This window comes from Nothoprocta perdicaria, unplaced genomic scaffold (genome assembly GCF_003342845.1).
Source record: "Nothoprocta perdicaria isolate Ctin4 unplaced genomic scaffold, notPer1 scaffold_81, whole genome shotgun sequence".
Lineage (NCBI taxonomy): Eukaryota > Metazoa > Chordata > Aves > Tinamiformes > Tinamidae > Nothoprocta > Nothoprocta perdicaria.
This window is the reverse complement of record NW_020456099.1, coordinates 2,227,647-2,234,603: the sequence shown is the minus strand read 5'-3', so window position 1 is coordinate 2,234,603 and position 6,957 is coordinate 2,227,647. Positions and strand designations below refer to the sequence as shown.

At 47.7% G+C, this 6,957-nt stretch overlaps 1 non-coding gene across 1 annotated transcript; it reads right to left on the bottom strand.

Annotated features, from left to right (window-relative positions):
* Window positions 1-546: 546 nt before the first annotated feature.
* TRNAE-UUC lies at window positions 547-618 on the bottom strand. The gene has a single exon. It is a non-coding gene; the product is annotated as a tRNA-Glu (tRNA).
* Window positions 619-6,957: the final 6,339 nt, after the last annotated feature.

Genomic DNA, 6,957 nt, shown 5'->3' with positions numbered 1-6,957 from the left:
CGCTGCCGCGGACAGCAGCGAAAACAAACGTTTCCTGCGCCGCCGGGCCGGCTGCCGCGCCCCGCTCCAGGGAATCTCCTGTCCACGCATTCTGCCCCGGGGCAGCCCCGGCTCTGGAAATGCCGCCGCGTTGGAGCCCACCAGGATGCTTTGGAGGCTCCCAATGGCCGGGAGGATGCACTCCCTTTCCCAGCTCCTTCCGCTCTGCCAGCACCTCCTCGGTCCTTAAAACAAGGCAGAAATACGGTCCCCCTTCCTCTCCTCTTCCTCAGCATGTTTATCAAGAGAAATACGGTCCCCACTCCTTCTACCCCTAGCCCTGCATATTTAGCGAATGCTGCGAGGCTGAATATGTGAGCGGGGACTCTTTGCTTTTCACCAGCTTGTCACACAGATGAGAACTCAACTCTAATTAAGGTTCTTCCTACGTGTAGTACTCCTTGCGTGTGGCATAAGTGCCTCAGCTTTCTAGGAGATGGAGGGAAAGGCCAAGATTCATGTTGGACTCAAACACGAAGCTGAAAATTGGTACGGGGGCAGGCTGGATTCCCACACCGGGAGTCGAACCCGGGCCGCCTGGGTGAAAACCAGGAATCCTCACCACTAGACCATGTGGGAGCCCCGAGAGGAGCCTTCCTCGCCGGGCACTTCCTCGCTCATTCGCACGCCTCGCTTCCCGGAGGCTCTCCATAGGGAAGGAGGCCTGAAATCCTCCCCAAGGGCTGCTCTGTCGCGAGCGGCTGCAGACTGGCCGCGGGTTTCCGCGCTCGTAGGCGGCAGCTGCTCACACACCGCCGCCAAGCCCTGGGAAAGGCAGAAACGCCTATTTCGAGAAGTGACTTCTTGTATTAAAAGTGATATTTGTCCCACAATCCAGTCCCTTGCAAAGCTGTCTGGAGGAGAACGTAAAATTCCCATCAACAAAGTCCTTTCTGTCCTACATTTGCTGCCACGTTTGGTGTTGGCACGTTTCATATTGAGCCTGCAGTGCATTCACGTTGCCTAAATGGGAATTCTTAAGTCCGATTTAATTCATTGCCCAAACCAGGGTTACTCATCCAGCCCTATGAACTTGGGAGAAAACACAGCATTTGTATTCCTGGCTCTCATAAAAATTGGAACAGAAAATATTGTAGGAGGCAGCAGTCTCATGAAAGAAAAACACATTTCTCCCCTATTTCCTACAGGCTGCAGACTGTGTTTGCCATCCTGCTTTCCCATGCCAATGTCCGTCGCCTTTCCCCCATTCTGCAGCCCCACCTGGGACGCTCCAGGGACCCGGTTGTTGGCACTGACTCGTCCTGCATTTCACACACCACGATTTCCTCTGCTGCTCCACATTGACACCTCCATAGGGGCCGCTCCAAGTTTTCGGTGCTCCTAATATAACTTCCGACCTTCGTGACTTCAAGTCCCGCATCAGTTTCTGTCGGCTAATCCAGGGTTTTCACTTTTTGAAGAGGAGGAGCAGGTGTCCTTCTGCTTCAAAAGAAGGGGCCATGAAGCACATCCTTCCTAGTGCCAATAGGGATGCAAACCACTAAAGTTAATGTAGGTCTGAGTCAGCCAGGAGAAGGACGGGGGCTCTTTAGGTAGGGAAGCAGATGCAGATGCTCTCTACAATGTGGAGGTGAGAGAAGTAAACCCCTTTTTTTTCTAGGCCTCCAGGCACGCAGTTAAATTCCCATTTCTCATCCACCAAAAGGAATTTGCATTCATTTGCCTCCATGGTCACGAAGCCGGCGGTTTCATCGCCTTCTCTGTCTGAGTGGGAGGGCTGGGATCACGACGCGATGCCCAGGCTTAGGTAACCACTGTTTCTTATCCCATAAGAAATATTATTTCATTATCTTTGTTAACAACTGCACATTTGCTTTCAAATTCTGTATTCAGGCACAAGCAATAATTCATAGCAGAATATAAATTTTCCACAACAAGTCATGCAGAGAAGACATCATTCACATGCAAGCTCAGACAAGAACACATTAAAATGTATGCAAAGCAGTCAAATGAATTGTAGATCACCACATAGATGAGTTTACTTTATTATTTCTTTATCTCTGGCTTGGAACTAATGAAGTTTTATTATGTATCTCCCTACTTTGAGAGAGAAAAGGGGCATTTTTATCAGGCAAAAAGGGATACTGTTTCACATCTCAGGCCATCTAGTACTTCTATAAATGGACTTCGTATTTCCTTGAATATGGTTCAAAACATAAATCCTTAGAAACTGTTCTCTCACCTGCAGCAGTCAACTTGACAAATCAAAATCTGGGTGGAATAGCAGAGTTCTGTGATGACTGCTGAAAATCTGGGTAGAGCCTCAGCTGCCTTGGGAGCGCACGAGGACTTCAATGGTCCCAACTGTGCAAATAACCATGTGAATAAACGGAAAGCACAGCATCTTATCCAATCTGATTTTCATGGGGTTTCTCTGAGAGATGGTAGCTGACCATTCAAAATACTGTGTAGTTTGCCCAAGACTTGAATTTATTTAATTCTTTAAATCATATAGTTATTTCTTATTAATTCAATGACTTTCTGCTTCCATTCCCTCCTGTCCTTCTGGTCCTTGGTATTCAGCACGCTCCACTACCATAAGGAAATGCAGACCCTGAAAATATTAAATTGGAAATCTTCTTAGAGATCTATACATCATGCTCTTGTAAGCCAAAAGAATTCCAAGCCGGCGCCAATAAACTTTTGGCTCCATATCTGAAACAAACGCTGTCACTCCTCTGTTTTACCATCTGTTCCTTTTTTTTTCTCCCTTTTCCAATCAGAAGTAGTCATCCTTAGAGGAGAAGTCAGATTCTTCTTTTAGCTTCCAAAGTAAATTATGTGGGATACTATAAATGCAGTTTTGGTCTGGTTGCATTTTGCGTCTCCTGAAGAGTGCCGGTTTCAGGGAGCTGGCGGAGCTGGAGCGCTTTTCCAGTGCCCTGCCTCTTAAATTGCAAGGCTGGGAATGCAAAAGTAGGAGCCCTCAGCTGAGTAATAAACTACCACGGGCGATTTTGATCTCCTGGAAGTAAAGCAGCATGTTGGTTTGGCTTGCTTTTGCAAGGGGCGTCTTTGTTGGGTTTTGTGCTGCTTCAGGAAAAAGCCTCTATTTTGGGGAAGGGCTCTGCTCCAGGCGGAAGGGCTCTGCTCCAGCGGGAAGCGCTCTGCTCCAGGGCTACGTAGTGCCCCTGCCAGGTTTATGGTCAGCCAGTCCATGCCAGCACAACCCTGGAAGGAGCAGGGTGTCCCCGTCGCCTTCCCCACTCTCCTCTACTGTTCTTTGGCCAGTAAACACCAAGAGTTTAATACAAACCCTCTACTTGGCTCCAGTCACCCAGAGGTGTGGGCAACTCAGGACCAACTTGTAGCTTAACCCAAGCTGACGGCTGGAAGGAAGAGTGAAAAAAGCAGCCAGGAGGTTTTCACACAGCAGCTCCCTGCAGGGGTTGTTGTGTTGTGCTCTTTATCCCATCCACGCTCTGCTCGGCTGCCCCTTCCTCTTAGGAACGAGGAGGAAGTCATCGGAATTGATGAAGCTGTCAGACGCGATGAAAAATAAACTGCTTTGGTGAAACAAGCGATTGCTAGATTTCCTAGTGGTGAAAATCTATATATAATCATGAAGTCTTAATAAAAGCATGGATTACAGTCAGGTATATAATAGATAGACACATTTGAGCGCTTAGTAGATCCATTAACTGGCAGCACCAAACTGGTTCTCCGGGAACATCTGAACTAAAGCAACTGGAAGAGCTCTCGGGCTGGCAGTGCAGGGGTCAGAAACCTGCACAGAAAACCATGATTTCCTGCCGGGGGGCTGCGGCCCCTCTGCTTAGAGCCATGGCAGGGAAGTGGGGCAACCAGCCTGCAGGGGAGCTGCAAGAAGCCTCTGCTGCATCAATCCAGCAGAAACCACTGCTGCATCAACCCAGCCACGTGGGCTGGGACCAGGGCTCCGGAGATGCTCCAACACTTCCTCCTTGGCACAATTAGCCTACCCAGGGGCAGTGGGACAAATACACGGGTTGCAGCATGCAGCAACAGAGCAGCAATAGCATTTCTGGGGTGTCACCGGGAGCGACGTGCACCGAGAAGCCTCCAAAGCGCCAACTGCTGAGGTCTTTCCCTGTTGCTTTGCTTTCAAGCATGGTATGGCTTGCTAGCCTTACAACTAGTTTTCAGTCATACCAAGCAGCAGTGCTATCTCCTCTTTTTGTAAGATGTGGTAGATGAGTATAAAAATTAAAAAAAAAGAACTCCTACTGTCTGTATTTGCTTACATATGGTCGTCTCATTCTGCATGCAAAAGAGAGGCTCCCTCACAGTAATGCTTTATGAAATAAATTACAGTCTGCCTCAATTGGCCTTAAAGAAAAAAAATGTTAGATAATATGGCTAAGAATCCAACTCCTTTAAATACAAGCCTTTTATTTCTTTCCCCATGGCAGAGTGGGAGTCAAACAACACTTGCAAACCAATCCCTATGCTTCTTTATTTGCCAGTTTTCAGATAACTTTAAACATTTTCCCTGTTAAATAAAAGCTAACCTTAKGCAAAGAAGACTTTGCTCCGAAGGTAATTTTTGTCCTGCTTGTAAGATTCCTAGAGGAAAAACTAATATAAATGAAGCAAAAACGTGATGCAAGAGTCTAAGACTGCAGAGAAGGTCACCCACACTTCTATTTATACGTGGTGAGTAGGATCGTGACCCAATGAAAGTTGGCGGGAATTCCACGCTCAGCTCCAAGAAGGTCCCTGCTTCTCYCTGTGAACACTCAGGCTAGAGGAGCAGGCACAAGTAGCTGCTGCCCAAATGCAGCGACTGGCAGGGGATTGGCCCGTGTTTGAAATTCTCTCCTAAATTAAATAAATAAGGGAAGAATTTTTAAAGAAAGATTTCTTATTTCCAAGGGTCAGTTGCGTTATGTTGCCAGTTTGCCAGCGCGTGAGCCGCGCTGCCAGCGGGACACACCACAGTGCAAGCACCACTCGTTTGGAAAGGGGTTCAAAATGCTGAGCATCCTTCTGAGAGACGAAGCCACTGGAAAGGACTGGAGGAGCCTGGCGGGCGGCCGGGCCGGCAGCGATCCCACCACGGAGCTACATCAACAGAGCCCAAAAAGCCATTTCCTGGCCTAAAATTCTGTGTGAGTTTCTCACTGGAACATTAAAACCTAAAGAAAGAGAATGTCATTAAAGCTTTCCAGTTTGCATTGAAAGGGGAGCATTTTCTCTCCCTTGCTTAACAGCTAATAAATACTTTGAGGAGTCAGGAGGGAAAATCACCCAGTTAGCAGTCTGCTTTCATTTCAAGTTATATTTTCCCCCACATCTTTATCATTCACACTCTATTTTGGGAAAAGAGAAGCGGATATTGACTTTAACACGTACAGCACTGAAAGACAAAATTCAGGACCAACGTTCATCCCGTCACCTTCTGCTGTTCTCCAGGCGACTAGGAACATCAAACCCACCAGAGACATATGCATTCAGCTTCAGGGATGCTGTGAAATTCAGATTAAGGCAGGGTTGGGGGGAATTATTGTCACTCCCGTTCACAGCAGAAGCACCACCCACCCTGGCAAAGAATGTAGAAATAGATGGAGAGTTTATGTAGAAATAATGTAGAAAGACGGAATCCAATCTGGCTCGGAGAAAGACAAAAGCCAAGCAATGGCAGCTGATTGTCAAGACACATCTCAGGATTTCTGCCTAACCTTTCCTATCCACCTGGTGGTCCATGAACAGCTGCAACTGCACTGGAAATATTTGATACGACTTCAATGAAACATCTGTTTTGCTGGCACAGTGCAGCCCGCGCTCAGCCTTGGCTCCTGTGAGAGCAACGTGCACCTCAGGGCATTTTGCTTTCTGAAATCCCGTTTCAGTAATCCAGCAGCTTCCTGAGCGGGGGCATCTCAGCATAGCCCCTAACTGTTAYGTGGAGCTTCTCCGAGCAGAATGATGGAGCAGATCTTATGCCTTATGCCCTTACGTTCTGCTGCCCCCGGGCTGTGCCGCACACGGGGCTGCTGCAACGTCCTGTTTGCAGAGAGGCGTCCGTCCGTCTGTCCATCCCTCCATCCGCCTGGAGCAGCGAGGCCTGAACCACGGCTCACTGGGCAGGTTCTTCCAAAGGAACTGGAAGTAAATACCCATAACCTGTGAGCCGCAGGAGCAGCCTCCTCCTGTGGCTCAGCAGGGATGGAAGATATTCCTGGCTCCCAAGGAGGGGCCTCCTTTTCCTCTCGCTGCCTCAGTTCTGGTGTCTCTCCCTGAAGGTAAAGCAGAAGTTTTGGGKTTTTTTTCCCCCAACATCCATAATGGCTTGAAATGCAAACACAGAAGGAAACTGCAAGCCTGATTACACAAGAAGAAAACATTACAAAGGAGAGTTGTGCAAATGGGGGGAAATAAATGGGATGTAGACCTGTTTTGCCACCCTATGGAAATCAAASTGCGATTTCCTCTACAACATTAATCACTCAGTGTTTACCAGACTGATTCTGTCCAGGAATTCAAATTAAGGATCCAGATTCTTATTTCAGGAATATGATTCAACACCTCTGTAACAGTTTGAAAAACTACTCTATTAGATCGGCAGAGAAAATGGAAACTACGCATCGAAGATCAGTCAGTAGCCTGCATGTATGTCAGAACTGAGCAATCCAGGGGACCCATTTAATGAGGTGATTTTACTACACAAAAATCAGAAGCCAAGTTGCAAGGAATTACGTGGCAAGGACTGGAAGTGTGTAAGTTTCAGAAGGTAATCACATGTTTAACAGGAATACTAAATATGTGTAGAAATAGACGTTTCCCTGATTAGAGACTGCTGAATCCCATGTTTTCCTGTGCAACGTCCTTCACTCGGGCCTATCCTAGTGCATTTCCAGTGGAATYTGTTGTCCCCAGCTGTGCTGGCTGGTGCAAGCTCCGACGTCCCACAGAAGA